The 18,613-nt window shown below is 37.5% G+C and overlaps 1 pseudogene; it reads right to left on the reverse strand.

Annotated features, from left to right (window-relative positions):
• Window positions 1–13,018: 13,018 nt before the first annotated feature.
• Window positions 13,019–14,604, reverse strand: LOC133249161 (cilium assembly protein DZIP1-like; annotated as a pseudogene).
• Window positions 14,605–18,613: the final 4,009 nt, after the last annotated feature.

Consider the following 18,613-nt stretch of genomic DNA (forward strand, 5'->3'; position numbering starts at 1 on the left):
ATTGATTTCTTTTATGCCTAGAGAACAGAATTTTTGTTTGATTGTGACACGTTTGGGTGGTGCCCTCATCATTTTAAGCCTTGTTTGCCAGGGACTGAATTTTATTTTAGAGACATAGTAGAAACTATTATACATAGTCAAGCAAAAAAATCATCTAGCTTATCTTTTAGTAAAATCAATATGGCAGTAGTATTGAGCCATAGTTTTCAATTATTTTTCGTTTGAGAATTTTTTTCATATTATAATAGATTGTGATAACATTGCAGTGTCTCAGCATTCAGAACTCATTTCATGAAGGATGAAGTTGAAGTCATGGGAGGCAGAAGGCGTGAATGTCTTTAAAGCAGTGATTCTCAAACTTTAATGTGCATATGGATCACCTGGGCATCTTGTTAAATGGAAATCATGATTCTTAGGTCTGGGGAAGAGTCGTCGTTGGAGATGTAGCCTTTCTCACAAGCTTTAGCATAAAGTACCGAGTTAGAGTATATTGCTCTCTGTATACCCAAGTTAAAAAGCCCAGTTCCTGTTTATAATCACTTCTCCAATTCTGGAGAGGAATTTTGGTATCTCTCAGGCCAAGAGCATAGTAAAAATCCTGTGCAATCTAAAGAAAAAAGCCAAAGCCTGAATCTTATAGAATAGCATCTAATACTGCTACCAATTTTATGTAAATCTTAAAATTTTCAAGTAATTTGTGCCTGAACTTTTTCAAAGTGATGACCCAGAATTCAAACACATTATGTGTGTGCTCCTGGGAGAAATTTTGAGTGGTTTTAGAGTTCAAAATGCTTAGGATACTTTTTTTTAATCTGTATGCATTTTACTTTTGCACCTGTATTGTATAGCTTTAATGAGAATTTCAGGATAATCTTTCTAAATCCCTAGTATCTTTCTTACTTTTATCTCTCAAGATGAGCCAAAAGAAACATCTAACTATTGCTATTTACATTGATATGTAAATGTGGTCATACATATTTTATAGAGACATGTAAATGACTCAGCTAAAGCAGATTCACCTGTTTATCCCCTGGATCGATGTGTGTACCCCTCTTAGCAGCACAACAATTGCAGACACCTGCTTAGCATAAGCAGCTTATTAAAATGCAGTAAGGAGGAGAATGCCTTTGTGAGCAATTTTCTTACAGTATTAATAATCCTGATGGAGAAACAATACAACAGAGATATGGACCTTTTCACCAGTGAACCGTCTGGGCTTTTTCAGTGTGAATTAATACAAAGGGCTTAATGGTTTCAGGAAGGTTAATGCCCAGTGAAAGGGTTCACATTACTAGAAAAGGCAAAAAGGGAAGTAGAATGAAAGGTTTCTCTCTGACTTGAAAAGAAAATCCATGGAAAAGAGTATAGAATTCTCAGTTGGAATGAGGATGAATGACATAATTTTTGAAAAACTGAAATAATAATTATTCTCTTTTTTATTATAAAACTTTTTCAGATTTATCTCACTGGATTCTGATCAGAAAAGTATTAAAAGAACTAAATTTTTTTAAAAAACCTAATTTCTAAGTAAAATTAGACCTTATTATCTGTACTGACAGTTTGTGATTTAAATTAATGTTTTCAAGATTTGAAGATGTCAAAATAAATATGATACAAGAGTTATTATGGACTTTTCTACATATCCATAAATAATGTTTGCTTATTTTAATGTAATAATGTAGTAATGCTTATTATTAATTTTAATGTAAAGTAAGTATTTTTAATGTAAAGTATTCAGTTCAGTTCAGTTCAGTTGCTCAGTTGTGTCCAACTCTTTGCAACCCCACGGACTGCAGCATGCCAGGCCTCCCTGTCCATCACCAACTGCTGGAGTTTACTCAAACTCGCGTCCATTGCGTCTGTGATGCCATTCAATCATCTCATCCTCTGTCATCCCCTTCTCCCACCTTCAATCTTTCCCAGCATCAGGGTCTTTTCAAATGAGTCAGTTCTTTGCATCAGGTGGCCAAAGTATTGCAGTTTCAGCTTCAGCATCAGTCCTTCCAATAGACATTCAGGACTAATTTCCTTTAGGATGGACTGGATGGATCTCCTTGCAACCCAAGGGACTCTCAAGACTCTTCTCCAACACCACAGTTCAAAAGCATCAATTCTTTGGCACTCAGCTTTCTTTATAGTCCAACTCTCACACCCATACATGACTATGGGGAAAACCATAGTTTTGACTAGATAGACCTTTGTTGGCAAAATAATGTCTCTGCTTTTTAATATGCTATCTAGGTGGTTCATAGCTTTTTTTTCAAGGAGCAAGCATCTTTTAATTTCATGGCTGCAGTCACCATCTGCAGTGATTTTGGAGCCCCACAAAATGAAGTTTGTCACTGTTTCCCCATCTATTTGCCATGAAGTGATGGGACCAGATGACTTTACATTAAATATTGGTAACACTGTCCACTAAAATTGAGTTTTTTTTACTTATATTTTAATTATAATGTCAATTTTTAATATATATTTCTGTTAGCATGTATATAAACAGAAGTAGAGGGATCATCAAGAAAGTTCCAGTTGAGAAATCTGCTTCTGCTTTCTGTGTGTGTGTGCTCAGTCATGTCGGACTCTTTGCAACCCTCTGTACTGTAGCCCACCAGGCTTCTCTGTCCATGGGATTTCCCAGGCAAGAACGCTGGAGTAGGTTGCCATTTCCTCCTCCAGGGGATCTTCCAGACTCAGAGATCAAACCCCCGTCTCCTGGGCCCCCTGTTTGCAGTTGGATTCTTTACCACTGAACCACTAGGGAAGTCTTACTTGGGCTTTAAAATCAGGAAACCCCAGATCTGATTACCTTGTAGTCTTCCGTAATAAGGCTCTCTAGGCTGCCTCCTTGTGGAACATATTTGTAATAGAAAACAATGTGAAAAACTTGAAGTGAATAAATGATTATTAGGTACCTTCTCTGTGGAATGCTAGGTGTTGCTAGTGGGCACTTGGGGCAACCTGCTTCTTTGGGAGTGTATACCTTTCACTGTCTTTACTGATCTGGTATACAACTTTACAAAAGGAAGTTAACTTGGAAGACTCAAGTCCTTTTTGTTCACACAGATAATTATGTCTGGTAGAGATGCAATTGATTTCCATCCCAACCCCCCAGGTGGAAGATAGAATTCCAAATATCATCTTTTAATTTATTTTTATATTTAGTAATTTTGCATGGATTAGTAAGTTTATTTTGGTATTCCTGATTGCTTCTATACATTTCTATTCTTAGACATCTTTTAAATCAGTTTTAGCATCTTACTGTTTCCTTATCAATTACTGAGTAAAATAAAATCTTTGACCAATGGCTATTTTGCATTTATATGTGAATCATGCTTTTACCTTTATCACTTGTTAATTTAAAGGTTGAACCTTTTACCCTTGGGCATGGATTACCCTCCAGATGTTTAGAACATAGAGGTCTGATTGTGAATTCACTATGTATTTCCTCCTTGTAAATGTTCAAGTTCACTTGAGAATTTCACTCAGGTGAATAAAACTATTTTACTAGGAAGATAAAAGGTATATAGGAAAGTCAGCTTGGCAAATTGAACTGATTTCCTTTTTTTCACACTATCCATTAAATGCTACATGAGCTTCCCTGGTGGCTCAGATGGTAAAGCGTCTGCCTGCTATGCAGGAGTCCTGGGTTTGATCCTTGGGTCAGGAAGATCTTCTGGAGAAGGAAATAGCAACCCATTCCAGTACTCTTGCTTGGAAAATTCCATAGATGGAGGAGCCTGGTAGGCTATAGTCTGTGGGATTGCAAAGAGTCGGACACAACTGAGCAGCTTCACTTTCTTTCACTTTATTCTTCTTATGATCATAAAATTCTATGTAAACATTAACCTTTTTACTATATGACAGCATTTTGTGGTTTATATGCCATAATTATTCACTTATTCTATATAATAATAACCTCTCCGAATTTAAAATATGCTATATGCCTGTTTATTTTTCTTTTCAGTTAACAGAAATCATCAAGTGCTTCATTGAAATAAATTAATGTGTTGAGAAAATTTTTGCAAACTTTGTGTGCTGGAAATGGATTCCATTTTTCACACTGATATAATGATACAGTAAAGAGGAAAAAATTTACTATTCAGACAAGAAAGGAAATGATACTGATGCAAAGACCTCGAGAAGGTGAAAAAGAATGAACTCTAGAGTACAGAGAGGGATTGGATTTATATAGGAACCTAAACAGTATATATGGATGTGAGAGTTGGACTGTGAAGAAGGCTGAGCGCTGAAGAATTGATGCTTTTGAATTGTGGTGTTGGAGAAGACTCTTGAGAGTCCCTTGGACTGCAAGGAGATCCAACAAGTCCATTCTGAAGGAGATCAGCCCTGGGTGTTCTTTGGAAGGAATGATGCTAAAGCTGAAACTCCAGTACTTTGGCCACCTCATGCGAAGAGTTGACTCACTGGAAAAGACTCTGATGCTGGGAGGGATTGGGGGCAGGAGGAGAAGGGGATGACAGAGGATGAGATGGCTGGATGGCATCACTGACTCAATGGTCATGAATCTGGGTGAACTCCGGGAGTTGGTGATGGACAGGGAGGCCTGGTGTGCTGCGATTCATGGGGTTGCAAAGAGTCGGACATGACTGAGTGACTGAACTGAACTGAAACACCATATTTAATGATCTGAATGGAATAAAGAAAATAATAGACCAGTAAATATGATAGTGGTAAGTCCTTAAAAAAATATATCTCTTTTCTCTCTGAAGTATGAAGTAAGGGCATCCAATCAGATTGAGACCCTATTGCTGTTTAGTTGCTAAGTCATGTCTGACTCTCCACGACCCAATCCCATGGACCATAGCATACCAGGCTTCCCTGTCATTCACTATCTTCTTGAATTTGCTCAAACTCATGTTCATTGAATTGTTAATTCTATCCAGCCATCTACTATTCTTTTGCCCCCTTCTCCTCCTGCCCTCAATCTTTCCCAGCATCAGGGTCTTTTCCAATGAGTTGGCTCTTCAAATCAGGTGACCAAAATATTGGAGCTTCAGCTTCAGTATCAGTCATTCAAATGATTATTCAGGTTTGAATCCCCACTTTAGGATTGACGGTTTTATCTCTTTGCCATCCACAGGACTCTCAAAAATCTTCTCCAGCATCACATTTCGAAAGTATCAATTCTTCTGTTCCAACTCTCATATCTGTACGTGACTGCTGGAAACACCACAGCTTAAACTATACAGACATTTTTGGCAAGGTGATATCTCTGTTTTTGAATCCACCATTTAGGTTTATCATAGCTTCCCTTCCAAGGAACAAGTGTATTTACTTGCATGGCTGCAGTCACTGTCTGCAGTGATTTTTGAGACCAAGAAAAGAAAATTTCTCATTGTTTCCACTTCTTACCCTTCTATTTGTCGTGAAGTGCTGGGACCGGATGCCATGATCTTAGTTTTAGAATGTTGAGTTTTAAGCCAACTTCTCCATTCTCCTCTTCACCCTCATCAAGAGGCCCTTTAGTTGCTCTTCACTTTCTGCCATTGGGTGGTATCATTTGCATATCCAAGGTTGATAGTTCTTCCTGCAATCTTGATTCCAGTTTGTGATTCATACAGCCTGGCATTTCACATGGTGTACTCTGCATAGAAGTTAAATAAGCAGGGTGGCAATGTACACATTGATACACTTCTTTCTCAATTTTGAACCAGTCCATTGTTCCATATCCAGTTCTAATTACTGCTTCTTGACCTGCATACACGTTTTTTCAGGAGACAGGTAAGGTGCTCTGGTATTCCCATCTCTTGAAGAATTTTCCACAGATTGTTGTGATACGCACAAATGCTTTAGCATAGTCAACAAGTCCTTATTACTTCAGTTTTAGGAATGAAAAGATGATTATTGTTTAGTCAGAAAGTCATATCTGACTCTTCTGGGACCCCATAGACAATAGTCCACCAGGCTTCTATGTCCATAGGATTTCCCCCTTTGCAAGAATACTTCAGTGGGTTGTCATTTCCTTCTCCAGGGAACGTTCCAGACCCAAGGATCAAACCCACGTCTCTAGCATTGGCAGATGGTTTCTTTACCATGGAGCCACCAGGGAAGCCGAAGAGAAGATAATGCTCACAAGCAATGGGAACCTTATGGGCAGGTGGAAATACATACAAAATATAACAAAAGACCATCTAGTATGACTAAATAGCTAAAAAAATATGTATTAGAGGATTGAAAAGGAGAGAAGAAAAGAATGATAACTTAAAGTTAAATGGCAAGGATGTTGAATGCTTTTTCTTCAGTTCAGTTCAGTCGCTCAGTTGTGTCCAACTCTTTTTCTTAAGCAGTAATTTTTTTGTATGTAATGTTAAACTCTTTGACATCATAAGAGCAATGTTTAGAGGTTTATTCAGTGGCTGAATGACAGACTTGAAATAGAATAGATGAAAGGCAAATATTTTGCCTGAAAGCTTTTATAATAGTGTGTGTTCCACTCTGCTCAATATTATGTTGCAACCTGGCTGGGAGGAGAGTTTGGGGAAAATAGTTCCAAGTATATGTATGGCTGAGTCCCTTCCCTGTTCACCTGAAACTATCACAACATTGTTAATCAGCTATACTCCAGTACAAAATAAAAAGTTTTTTAAAACATAGTGCATGTTTCAGGCCATGAGAACTGAATTAATGTACAGTTGGTAAAAAAAAGAAAGAGGGAAAAGAATTACAGAAAATTGAGGAAGGCTTTTTAAGATCCTCTAAAGAAAGATAAAACCTCTGTATGGAAGTTTATTCAAAGAAAAATATACTACTCAGTAAGTTATAACACAGTGTATACTAAATGAAAGAGATTTCTACTCTTTTTTTACTAATGATCTATGGGCAAGATAAAATTTCACTAATGCCATCTTTTCCCTATCATCTTATCACATCATTTCCAATAGGTTCCATAAATATATGCTTAAATAATGAATTTCTAGAAAAAATAGATAATACACTTTGAGCAAGAATGAGTTTAAATATATGAAAAATTAAGCATGCATAATACAAACGGTAATATCTGCTGCTCTATATTCTACACAAGTGAAAAGAAATTATGTTTTCTAGCTGCTAAGAACCTTAGTAATCATAATCTCTTATTTTAATACAGAAAAATAAAAAAAATATTAAAAGCTAAACTAAATAAACAGAAACAACTTGGCAAGGCTATTTATAGTGAGTGATAAAGTTGTCTTTTTTGTTTGTTTTACAAAATCTTCTTTATTTATCATTGGAGGTTTCTGAGATTCAGTTTTTAAAAAAATTACTTGAGTCAGGATTTGTGGTTTTGCTCTTCCAGACTGATTTGCTGTGTGTGTATGTGCTTAGTCACTCAGTCATGTCCAGTGCTTTGCCACATGTTAGACTGCAGCCTGCCAGGCTCCTTTGTCCATAGGACTTTTCAGGCACAAATACTGGACTGGGTTGCCATTTCCTCCTCCAGGGGATCTTCCCAACCCAAGGATTGAACCCACGTCTCCTGTCTCTCCTGCATTGCAGGCAGGTTCTCTACCCACTGAACCATCAGGCTTTCCCACTGCTTGTTAACAAACAAGCAAAAAGTGTTTATCTGTAAAAGTATAGACATTTCACTGGAGTTATTTTATCAAACAACTTGTGATATGCCTTCTTATATATCCCAATTCAAGTGTCCTAAGATCATTTCTTTAGAAAGATTTTGAAGTGTCCTTTCTTTCATATCCCCAAGGTCACTTTTTACTGGTCTTATGACAATCCTGTAAAAGTCCATAGTTGTGAGATGATTTGAGAGGCATAGATGTAACTGCCAGACTTACTTACCAGATAGAAATTTGATAACCTTCAAAATAGAATCTATGAATGTACAGATAACCAAGCAGGTTTATTTGAAAATCAGATTGATAATTAGTTTAAATATTTAAGATTTAGGCTTCAGTAAGATGTGTGGTATTCATATTATACGTTTCCTATAAGAGTGTGTTTCTGGACTTTTTTGAGCTCTCAGGATGTGTCAGGGAAAAAAAAATCATGTTAGAGATAAGTAAAAATAAAAAATTAAATTCTATGTTTTTTAAAGATTTGAAGTAAAAAATATGGTAAAGAAAGTATGTACTGTCAACAAAAACAAAATGCCAATTAACATTACCCATCAACAAGAATAATACAAAGAACAAAGTTTAAAAGTGCTAGCAATGTCTTAGCTTATTATTGGAAGAGTCCAAAGGAACAGAAAGCTGGGGTTCAGTGGGTGGATGCCACATGGAGCCTGGGGCACCCTTGTTCACAGGTTCCTGCCCTCCATTCTTTGAGGGGTGTCGCTGGGGGGAATTAACTCTTTTTTCTATTATTGCATGTTTTCCCCAAGTTTGTTAAGAGCAAGACCTTTGGAATATTTATTTCCATCTTCCTTTGTATAAACTTAAAAATGTGATTAGAGCAAATAGTTTATTTTCCTTCAAGAACATGTGTTGTCAGATTTCTACTTCTCCAAATACTTAATATCCTTAGTGCTTTAATCTTTTACATTTATTTGAAACACTATTCTTTACTTATGTGCTTCCCTGGTGGCTCAGACACCACCTGAATATGTATTACTGAGATACCTGAGTAAAGTATCCGCCTGCCAATGCAAGAGACCAAGAGACACAGGCTGCATCCTTGGGTCAGGAAGATCCTCTGGAGAAGGGAATGGCTACCTATTCCAGTATTCTTGCATAGAGAATTCCATGAACAGAGGAGCCTGGCTGGCTATGGTCCATGGGGTCACAAAGAGTCAGACACAACTGAACGACTAACACGTTCTTTCACTTTCTCTACTTACTTCAAAACCAATATTACATTTTAGTTGTGGTTGTTTTTCAGTTGCTAAGTCATTTCTTACTCTGTGACTGTGGACTACAGCATCACAGCCTCCTCTATCCTCCACTATCTCTTGGAGATTGCTCAAATTCACACCCACTGAGTCGGTGATGCTATCTAGCCATCTCATCCTCTGTCACCCCCTACTCCTTTTGCCTTCATTCTTTCCCAGTATTAGGGTCTTTTCCAGTGACTCACCTCTTTGCATCAGGTGGCCAAAGTATTGGAGCTTCAGCATAAGTCCTTCCAATTAACATTCCTCAGTTGACTTCCTTTAGTTTTTAAAAGTATAACTTTTTATATAGCACCATTTAATAAAAATAACAATGCCATAGAGACAAAAACCAAAGAAAAACAAAAAGGAAAGAGACAAGGTGCACATAGGATGAAAAAAGAATAGAAAAAGTCATTAAAGCCACCTACCTGGTCCTTCAAAGTTGGTGTGGTACCTGGAGAAATTGCAGCACAGTCTGACTCATTTTGCTGAAGAGAATACACACACCCATTATCAAGAAGAGAACTTTAACTTCCCTTAGTTTTAATAATTCACCATTGCAAAAACTAAATCTATTCCTTGGTATTACATTAAAAAATAATGAAGAAAAATGACTATACTTTTAAAAGCTTTTTTAATCTGGTTTCCATGCTTATTCTATTACTGCGTTCCAGTAAGTAGACTTGAATATCTCATCTTCTGTGGCTATATTTTTTTTTTCTTTAAGATAGAAACAGAAAAATAGATTTTATTATGAATTACCCTCCAGAGAATGTTCCTTTTGATTGAATTTTCTCTTTGATTTTACTGGACAAAGGATGATAGTAATTAGAGGAATGTGGGCTAATCTAACTAAATATATATATGTATATATATAATTTAAATTATATCAGTTCTTTATGTTTTACTCTAATATCTGATACAAAATCTTAATATAATAAGAAATTACCAAAGCATTTTGTCTGTATCATTCCTGAGTTGTAACTATGAGACTGATTGAAAAACCCAATTTTTAAAGCATACACGATGACATTAGGCCATATTATTCAGAAACTGACCTGAAATCATGTAAATGTTTCTGGATTTCTTTATAAATTATTATATGAAGTTATACAATGTTAAGAAGAAATCACATCTTTTTGTCTTCCTCTATCAATTCAGAAAAGAAACTGAGGGTATGCAGAAGACTATAGTTCATTTTAGTTCAGTTCAGTCACTCAGTCGTGTTCAACTCTTTGCAATCCCATGGACTGCAGCACCAAGGCCTCCCTACCCATCACCAGCTCTCGAGGTTTATTCAAACTCATGTCCATTGAATCAGAGATGCCATCCAACCATCTCATCCTCTGTCATCCCCTTCTCCTCCCACCTTCAATCTTTCTCATCATCAGGGTCTTTACAGATTAGTAAATTCTTCCAATCAGGTGGCCAAAATATTGGAGATTCAGGTTTAGCATCAGTACTTCCAATGAATATTCAGGACAGATTTCCTTTAGGATGGACTGGTTGGATCTCCTTGCTGTCCAAGTGACTCTCAAGAATCTTCTCCAACACCACAGTTCAAAAGCATCAATTCTTTGGTGCTCAACTTTCTTCACAGTCCAACTCTCACATCTATACATGACCACTGGAAAAACCATAGCCTTGACTAGATGGACCTTTGTTGGCAAAGTAATGCCTCTGCTTTTTAACATGCTATCAAGGTTTGTCATAGCTTTTCTTCCAAGGAGCAAGCCTCTTTTAATTTCATGGCTAAAATAACCATCTGCAGTGATTTTGGAGCTGGAAAATATAAAGTCTGTCACTTTTTCCACTGTTTCCCCATCTATTTGCCATGAAGTGATGGAAACAGATAGCATAATCTTAGTTTTCTGAATGTTGAGTTTTAAGCCAACTTTTTCACTTTCTTCTTTCACTTTCATCAAGAGGCTCTTCAGTTCTTTTTTGCCTTTTTCCATAAGTGTGGTGTCATCTGAATATCTAAGGTTATTGATATTTCTTCTGGCAATCTTGATTCCAGCTTGTGCTTCATTCAGTCCAGCATTTCACATGATATACTCTGCATATACAACCTTGACGTACTGTTTCCCTATTTGGAACCAGTCTGTTGTTCCATGTCCAGTTCTAACGATTATTTCTTATCCTGAATAAAGATTTCTCAGGAGGCAGGTCAGATGGTCTGGTATTCCCGTCTCTTGAAGAATTTTCCAGTTTGTTGTGATCCACACAGTCAAAGGTTTGGCATAGTCAATAAAGCAGAAGTATATGTTTTTCTGGCACTCTCTTGCTTTTTGATGATCCAACGAATGTTGGCAATTGGATCTCTGGTTTCTCTACCTTTCCTAAACCCAGCTTGAACATCTGAGAGTTCATGGTTCATGTATTGTTGAAGCCTGGCTTGGAGAATTTTGGGCATTACTTTGCTAGCAGATGATATGAGTGCAATTGTGCAGTAGTTTGAGCATTCTTTGGCATTGCCTTTCTTAGGGATTTGGTGAAAACTGACCTTTTCCAGTCCTGTGGCCACTGCTGAGTTTTCCAAATTTGCTGGCATATTGAGTGCAGCACATTAATGGCATCATCTTTCAGGATTTGAAATAGCTCAACTGGAATTCCATCACCTCCACTAGCTTTGTTCATAGCGATGCTTCCTCAGGCCCACTTGACTTAACATTCCAAGATGTCTGGCTCTAGGTGAGTGATCACACTATCGTGGTTATCTGGATCATGAAGATATTTTTTGTATAGCTCTTCTGTGTATTCTTGCCACCTCTTCTTAATATCTTCTGCTTCTGTTTGTCCATACCATTACTATTTCTGTCCTTTATTGTGCCCATCTTTGCATGAAAAATTCCCTTGGTATCTCTAATTTTCTTGAAGAGATCTCTAGTCTTTCTCATTCTATTTTTTCCTCTATTTCTTTATATTGATCACTGAGGAGGAGTTTCTTATCTCTCCTTGCTATTCTTTAGAACTCTGCATTCAAATGGGCATATCTTTCCTTTTCTCTTTTTCCTTTCACTTATCTTCTTTTCACAGCTATTTGTAAGGCCTCCTCAGACAACCATTTTGCGTCTTGTTTTCCTTTGCTTGGGGATGATCTTGATCACTGCCTCTTGTACAATGTCATGAACCTCCATCCATAGTTCTTCAGGCACTCTGTCTTTCAGATCTAATCCCTTGAATCTATTTCTCACTTCCACTGTATAGTCATAAGGGGTTTGATTTAGGTCATACCTGAATGGTCTAGTGGTTTTCCCTACTTTCTTCAATTTAAGTATGCATTTGGCAATAAGGATTTCATGATCTGAGCCACAGTCAGTTCCCAGTCTTATTTTTGCTGACTGTATAAAGCTTCTCCATCTTTGGCTGCAAAGAATATAATCAATCTGATTTCGGTGTTGACCATCTGGTGATGTCTATGTGTAGAGTCTTCTCTTTTGTTGTTGGAAGCGGGTATGTGCTAGGACCAGTGCATTCTCTTGGCAAAACTCTGTTAGTCTTTGCCCTGCTTCATTCTGTACTCCAAGGCCAAATTTGCCTGTTACTACAGGTATTTCTTGACTTTCTACTTTTTCATTCCAGTCCCCTATAATGAAAAGGACATCTTTTTGTGTTAATTCTAGAAGGTCTTGTAGGTCTTCATAGAACCATTCAACTTCAGCTTCTTCAGCTTTACTGGTCCGGGCATAGACTTGCATTACTGTGATATTGAATGGTTTGCCTTGGAAACGGAGATCATTCTGTCATTTTGGAGACTGCACCTAAGTACTGCATTTCAGACTCTTTTGTTGACTATAGAAGGAACATTAACTATTAGCCCAAAGTTATGCACTGTCTTGCTGGGATTACTTAAGCCCAAAGTAACTGCTCTATTAAATAAGAACAGATCATAAGACCATCATAGGTAATATATCAAAGAAAATCTGGTAAATGCACTCTTTGTTACTAAAAACAAACAAAAATAAGAGTTACAGCAAGAAATTGTGATGAAGCAAAACTATAGGATTAATATCTACTTCTACAGAATAGTTTGGAGAAATTGGTATATGGAGACAAAGAAAGTTCCTGTGTTTAACATCTTTTGATCTTGGATTAACAATCAAACTCAAATGGTACTGCTGCTGTTGTTGTTTATTCATTAAGTCATGTCCAACTCTTTGTGATCTCATAGACTGTAGCCCCCTAGGCTCCTCTGTCCATGGAATTTTCCAGGCAAGAATACTGAAGTTGGTTGCTGTTTCCATTTCCAGTGGATCTTCTCAATCCACAGTTCTTAGCACTCTATTCAAGCGATCGCTTGGAATACCGTGTATATTTGTATTAATCCCCAAGATTTCCAGTTTCTCCACAAAATTCTGCTCCAAAACGGTTCTTATTTCCTTAGTGAGGGAAGGCTTATTCTTCAGTTTTCCTTGTATGTATCTAGTTGTCATTTAATTTCTGTTCATTTTCCCTTACATGTGCCATTGTTAGACTTGACTTCACATCCACTGTCTGGGAGGTTGGAGCATTCATAGGTACAGTTGGGGCAGTTGGCTTAGATTCAAAAGTCTGCCAGGTTAAAAGATTCCCTTATGGTTCTGTCACTGTTTAATGATTTAGTGGCAAACGCTTTAATCTGCTGTCTCTGAGTGATAATTGGCTTGTTCTGCTCCTGGAATCTCGGCCCTAGCTCTTCTATCCTTTTCTTGTAGAAGACATTACTTGCACTTTGATCATCTATCACTGAGGTTTGAAGTTTCTGCCTATGTGACAGGAGCCGGCTCTTTTCTTTCTTGTGTTCGTGAGGAAGAGCCTGAACATGAACTGTCCACTTGCTTTCCTGACTGTCAAGTAGCTGCAATCACATTATGGAAATCATGGGGATGCTGAGGACATGCTTCTTTAAACTCATGTGCATCTTTTAGCATACCTATGTTAGACTTGATCTGCATATTGGGCTTCTTGATTTCTGACAATTGATATTCTAATGTTGAGTTCTTAGAAGTCAGTCCTTTAAACTCTTTCATAAACATTTCCTTGACTTTTTCCATTTCATCAACTAGTTTCTCCTTTTCTTCATCTTTCCATCTATCAAATAACTTCAAAAATTCTTCCTCTTTTGTTTTCTGTATTTCATATTCCTTAGAGAACTTGACTGCATGCACATACTGTGCCGCCTGTAGCTGAGACTTGGTGAGCTGCAACTTCAACATGTCGATCTCACTTTGGAGCTTGTCCGTCTGCGTCCTTGTCTTGTACTCAAGATATGAATCTTCAGGGTGGCAGCACTGAATATGACTTTGTAGGAAAGCTTGGTTCATAAAGGCCTTGTCACAAAAATGGCATTGGTAATAGCTGGCTTTGGCCTCAATCATCTGCTGCTGGGTAGGCATCAACTTCTTCCTGCGTTTACACTCTTCCTTGAGCAGCTTGATCTTGCCCGCTTGCTTGGCGAGGAGCTTCCTGCTCTTCTCGCCCCCAGCCAGGCTCGAGCACAGCAGCTCCTCCAGGTCGTACAGCTGCGAGGTGCGCAACTCCTGCGAGTGCAGCAGGTACTTGATGGTGAGCTGCTCCAGGTGGATGAGCTTTAGCAGCACCTGGTCCACCTATGACTGGCAGCTTAAATATTTCTCGTCCTCCAGCTTGCAGAAGGTGATGTTCTCCTGCAGCATGTGCACGTCCACGGCACCAGCCACCTTGTCCACTTTGATGGTGCTCAGCCGCCGCTAGTCCACACTTTCCAGTTACAGTCGGAACTGGAAGAAGGGCAGGGAATAAGCCAGGTGGTAGGATTAATGTTGCTGACATGTTCATCAAAAATTGAACTAAAAGAAGATTTAAAGTGTACAGATGTGGATGATGACGACTGGGACATATCATCCTTAGAGGAAGAGAAATCTATGCAGAGAAGAGTTGGGAGAGAAGGAACCTCCTCCACCTGTGAACAATGAGTCTAATTCTACTCAAGTGCCAATGCCTGGGGTGCAACTAACCTGAAAGGGCTGAAGGGAGAAGGACCTCAGGATGAATCCAGTACACTGAAAAGTGGCTTAGTAACTGTGACTGATTTGAGTGACTTTTTAGACGTGTAACTGTCACCCTGTGCGACAGGAGGTCCCTCCAGACTTCAGCAGTATTTAGTATCACAGTATTTCAGCACTGCTTACACAACTATAATTGTCCTGCCTGACAGTATCTCCTGCAGTAACAAGGAAACTGGCTCTCAGAGAACAAGAGTCTCTTCAATGGCACCTAATGCAATGTTAAAAAAAAAAAAAGCAAATTGTCAACAGTATTTTGAAGCATAAAAAGGTGTTTAATACTGCTATTGCTTAAAAATAATGTGTCACTGAAGTCATAAAAAATTTTTTCTTTGGAATGGTACTCTAGGTGTATTTTTTTCAACTAATTTTTAAGTGAACTCTTTTTTTTTTAATGATAGCAGATTTTATTTTAAACTTTTTTTTTTTTAAATAATCTTTCTTAGGTACATTTTCATGTTGGAAGTGTTTTATTACAAAGTTCTCTTAGTATCCTGAAAATGGAATTGGTGGAAATTAGTGAAATTTTAAGAGTGGACAGCTTATTTTTCACCTAGAAGTAAGTTTAGAGTTAATCAAAATATAGCTAGGCCCATGTTAACTACATTTTCCAGAAGTAGTTTTACCATATGCAGCTTTGGGCCACTGTAAAGCATGTTGTTTTAGAACTTGAAATACTATTTCTGCAGCATAAACTTGATCTTGGATATTTTATGAATATAAAATAGCCATTTTAAATATCAATTAATTTATCAGACTATGAATAGAAGAGATTGAGTCAATACTGAATTCATACGTCTATGGTTTTTTTCCCCACTTTTTTAAATGTCCTGCCTGCATTAGAAAATACCTCAAAACTAATTTTGTTATATTCTTAATAGTGACATCGTCAATAGTCAACACGTTCATATAAGCTGGTTTTTGCATTTTTTTATACTTTGTGGTACTATCTGTACTCTTGTTTTCCCCCACCAAAGTAATATTTTTTTAAGTAATATTTTAACTAAATGGTCTGTGAGGATTTGGATCTGTCTTCATTTTGTCCACCTTTCAAGTAAAACCCTCTATGACACACACACACGCACAATATATAGTAATTGATTATAGTTTAAATGGGGCCTTCCTGGGTGGCTCAGCAGTAAAGAATCTGCCTGTGATGAGGAAGATGCAGGAGATCCCACAGGTTCAATCCTTGGGTCGGGAAGACACCCTGGATGAGGACATGGCAACTCACTCCATTATTCTTATCTTGGAGAATCCTATGAACAGTGGAGCCTGGCAGACTACAGCTCACAGAGTTGGACACGAGTGAAGCAACTGAATACATAGTTTAAATGTCCTAAGTCCAATACAGTTTATTCGATTTTACACATAAAAGATGAACGTAATATGCTATAAGGAGGTGATAACTGTGTTTGTCATTGAACCATGCAGACAAATTTCCTAATGCTGACTTCATTGCCTTTTCTTTTCTCTTTGCATCTTATCCTGGCTTAGTTTCTCTGACTTTCACTTCATGTTATTTATCACCCAACATCATGGTTTATTCCATGTGTAACAGGCAGAAACTAGAACTGTTTATTCTGAAAAGATAGTTATAAGAAACCTCTTCATTACAGCAACATTTTCATTACAGATTCATATTTTAGCATTTATTTTAAATATTATCATCTCTGTATGTGGGGAGAGGTAGATATAAGGAATTCACACATTTTTATTTTTAATTTGGGTTCTTTGCATATTATGACGATATTGACTAAAATTATATTCTTTAAAAAATTGTAAAACAGACTTTTTTTTAATATAAAGACATCATTTTAAAAGTTGTTTACTTTTTACTACAAATAGCTTTTCTTTCCAAAAATATTTCTTTCTTTGTAAAAGTATAGAATTATGAAAAAATAATATTCTTGGGCTTATATTACAAAAGTCAAGTTGTCTTTCAATAAAGGAATAGTTTCAGTCTTGCGAAGTTAATTTTAACAAACTTTGTATAAGCAATTATTTTCCACTGGCTGTTGCTCTAAAAGCCAGAGGATATTTTATTATTAAAAAGTTTTTTATAGATGAAATGCACTTACAGCATAGCAAAACTTCCTAAATAATATAGAAAAGACAATAACTTTCAAATAATAAAAAATTTCAAGGCAAAGGCAATAACTTTCTTATAAAATATTAACCATGTTTTAATACTGAACACATTCAAACTACTAGCAGTTCTGAACTACTATAAGTACTCAGATAGAAAAACAAGTAAAATATGGTATAGCACACAAAATTTATCAGACAATTGTCTGTGCTCTAAGCATGCTAGTTTCAATATATAAGGAATTATGATTTGAACAATGCTTTTAATTTTTTTCCAATTTTTGCAAACACTATTATTTCACCCAGTGTCTTTTTATGGCTACTTATTTGTAACAATAAGAAACCACAGACATCATTTGATGAACTAAATCCTTTTCTAGTCAATACTCAGTTAAGTTCAGTTCAGTTGCTCAGTCATGTCCGACTCTTTGTGACTCCATGAACTGCAGAAGACCAGGCCTCCCTGTCCATCACCAATTCCCAGAGTTCACTCAAACTCACATCCATAGAGTCCGTGATGCCATCCAGCCATCTCATCCTCTGTCGTCCCCTTTTCCTCCTGCTCCCAATCCCTCGCAGCAACAGTCTTTTCCAATGAGTCAACTCTTTGCATGAGGTGGCCAAAGTACTGGAGTTTCAGCTTTAGCATCATTCCTTCCAAAGAAAACCAAGGGCTGATCTCCTTTAGAATGGACTGGTTGGAACTCCTTGCAGTCCAAGGGACTCTCAAGAGTCTTCTCAAACACCACAGTTCAAAAGCATCAATTCTTCGGCGCTCAGCTTTCTTCACAGTCCAACTCTCACATCCATACATGACCACTGGAAAAACCATAGCCTTGACTTGATGGACCTTTGTTGGCAAAGTAATGTCTCTGCTTTTCAAGATGCTATCTAGGTTGATCATAACTTTCCTTCCAAAGAGTAAGCATCTTTTTATTTCATGGCTGCAATCACCATCTAGAGTGATTTGGGAGCCCCAAAAAATAAAGTCTGGCACTGTTTCCACTGTTTCCCCAACTATTTCCCATGAAGTGATGGGACCCGATGCCCTGATCTGCGTTTTCTGAATGTTGAGCTTTAAGCCAACTTTTCACTCTCCTCTTTCACTTTCATCAAGAGGCTTTTGCGTTCCTCTTCACTTTCTTCCATAAGGTTGGTGTCATCTGCATATCTGAGGTTATTGATATTTCTCTCGGCATTCTTGATTCCAGCTTGTGCTTCTTCCAGCCCAGCGTTTCTCATGATGTACTCTGCATAGAAGTTAAATAAGCAGGGTGACAATATACAGCCTTTATGTACTCCTTTTCCTATTTGGAACCAGTCTGTTGTTCCATGTCCAGTTCTAACTATTGGTTCCTGACCTGCCGCTAGTAAAGTAATGCTCAAAATTCTCCAAGCCAGGCTTCAGCAATATGTGAACGGTGAGCTTCCTGATGTTCAAGCTGGTTTTAGAAAAGGCAGAGACACCAGAGATCAAATTGCCAGCATCTGCTGGATCATGGAAAAAGCAAGAGAGTTCCAGAAAAACATCTATTTCTGCTTTATTGACTAGCCAAAGCCTTTGACTATGTATGCGATGCTATGCTATGCTAAGTCACTTCAGTTGTGTCCGAATCTGTGCAACCCCATAGATGGCAGCCCACCAGGCTCCCCTGTCCCTGGGATTCTCCAG

Source organism: Bos javanicus, chromosome 6, assembly GCF_032452875.1.
Source record: "Bos javanicus breed banteng chromosome 6, ARS-OSU_banteng_1.0, whole genome shotgun sequence".
Classification (NCBI taxonomy): domain Eukaryota; kingdom Metazoa; phylum Chordata; class Mammalia; order Artiodactyla; family Bovidae; genus Bos; species Bos javanicus.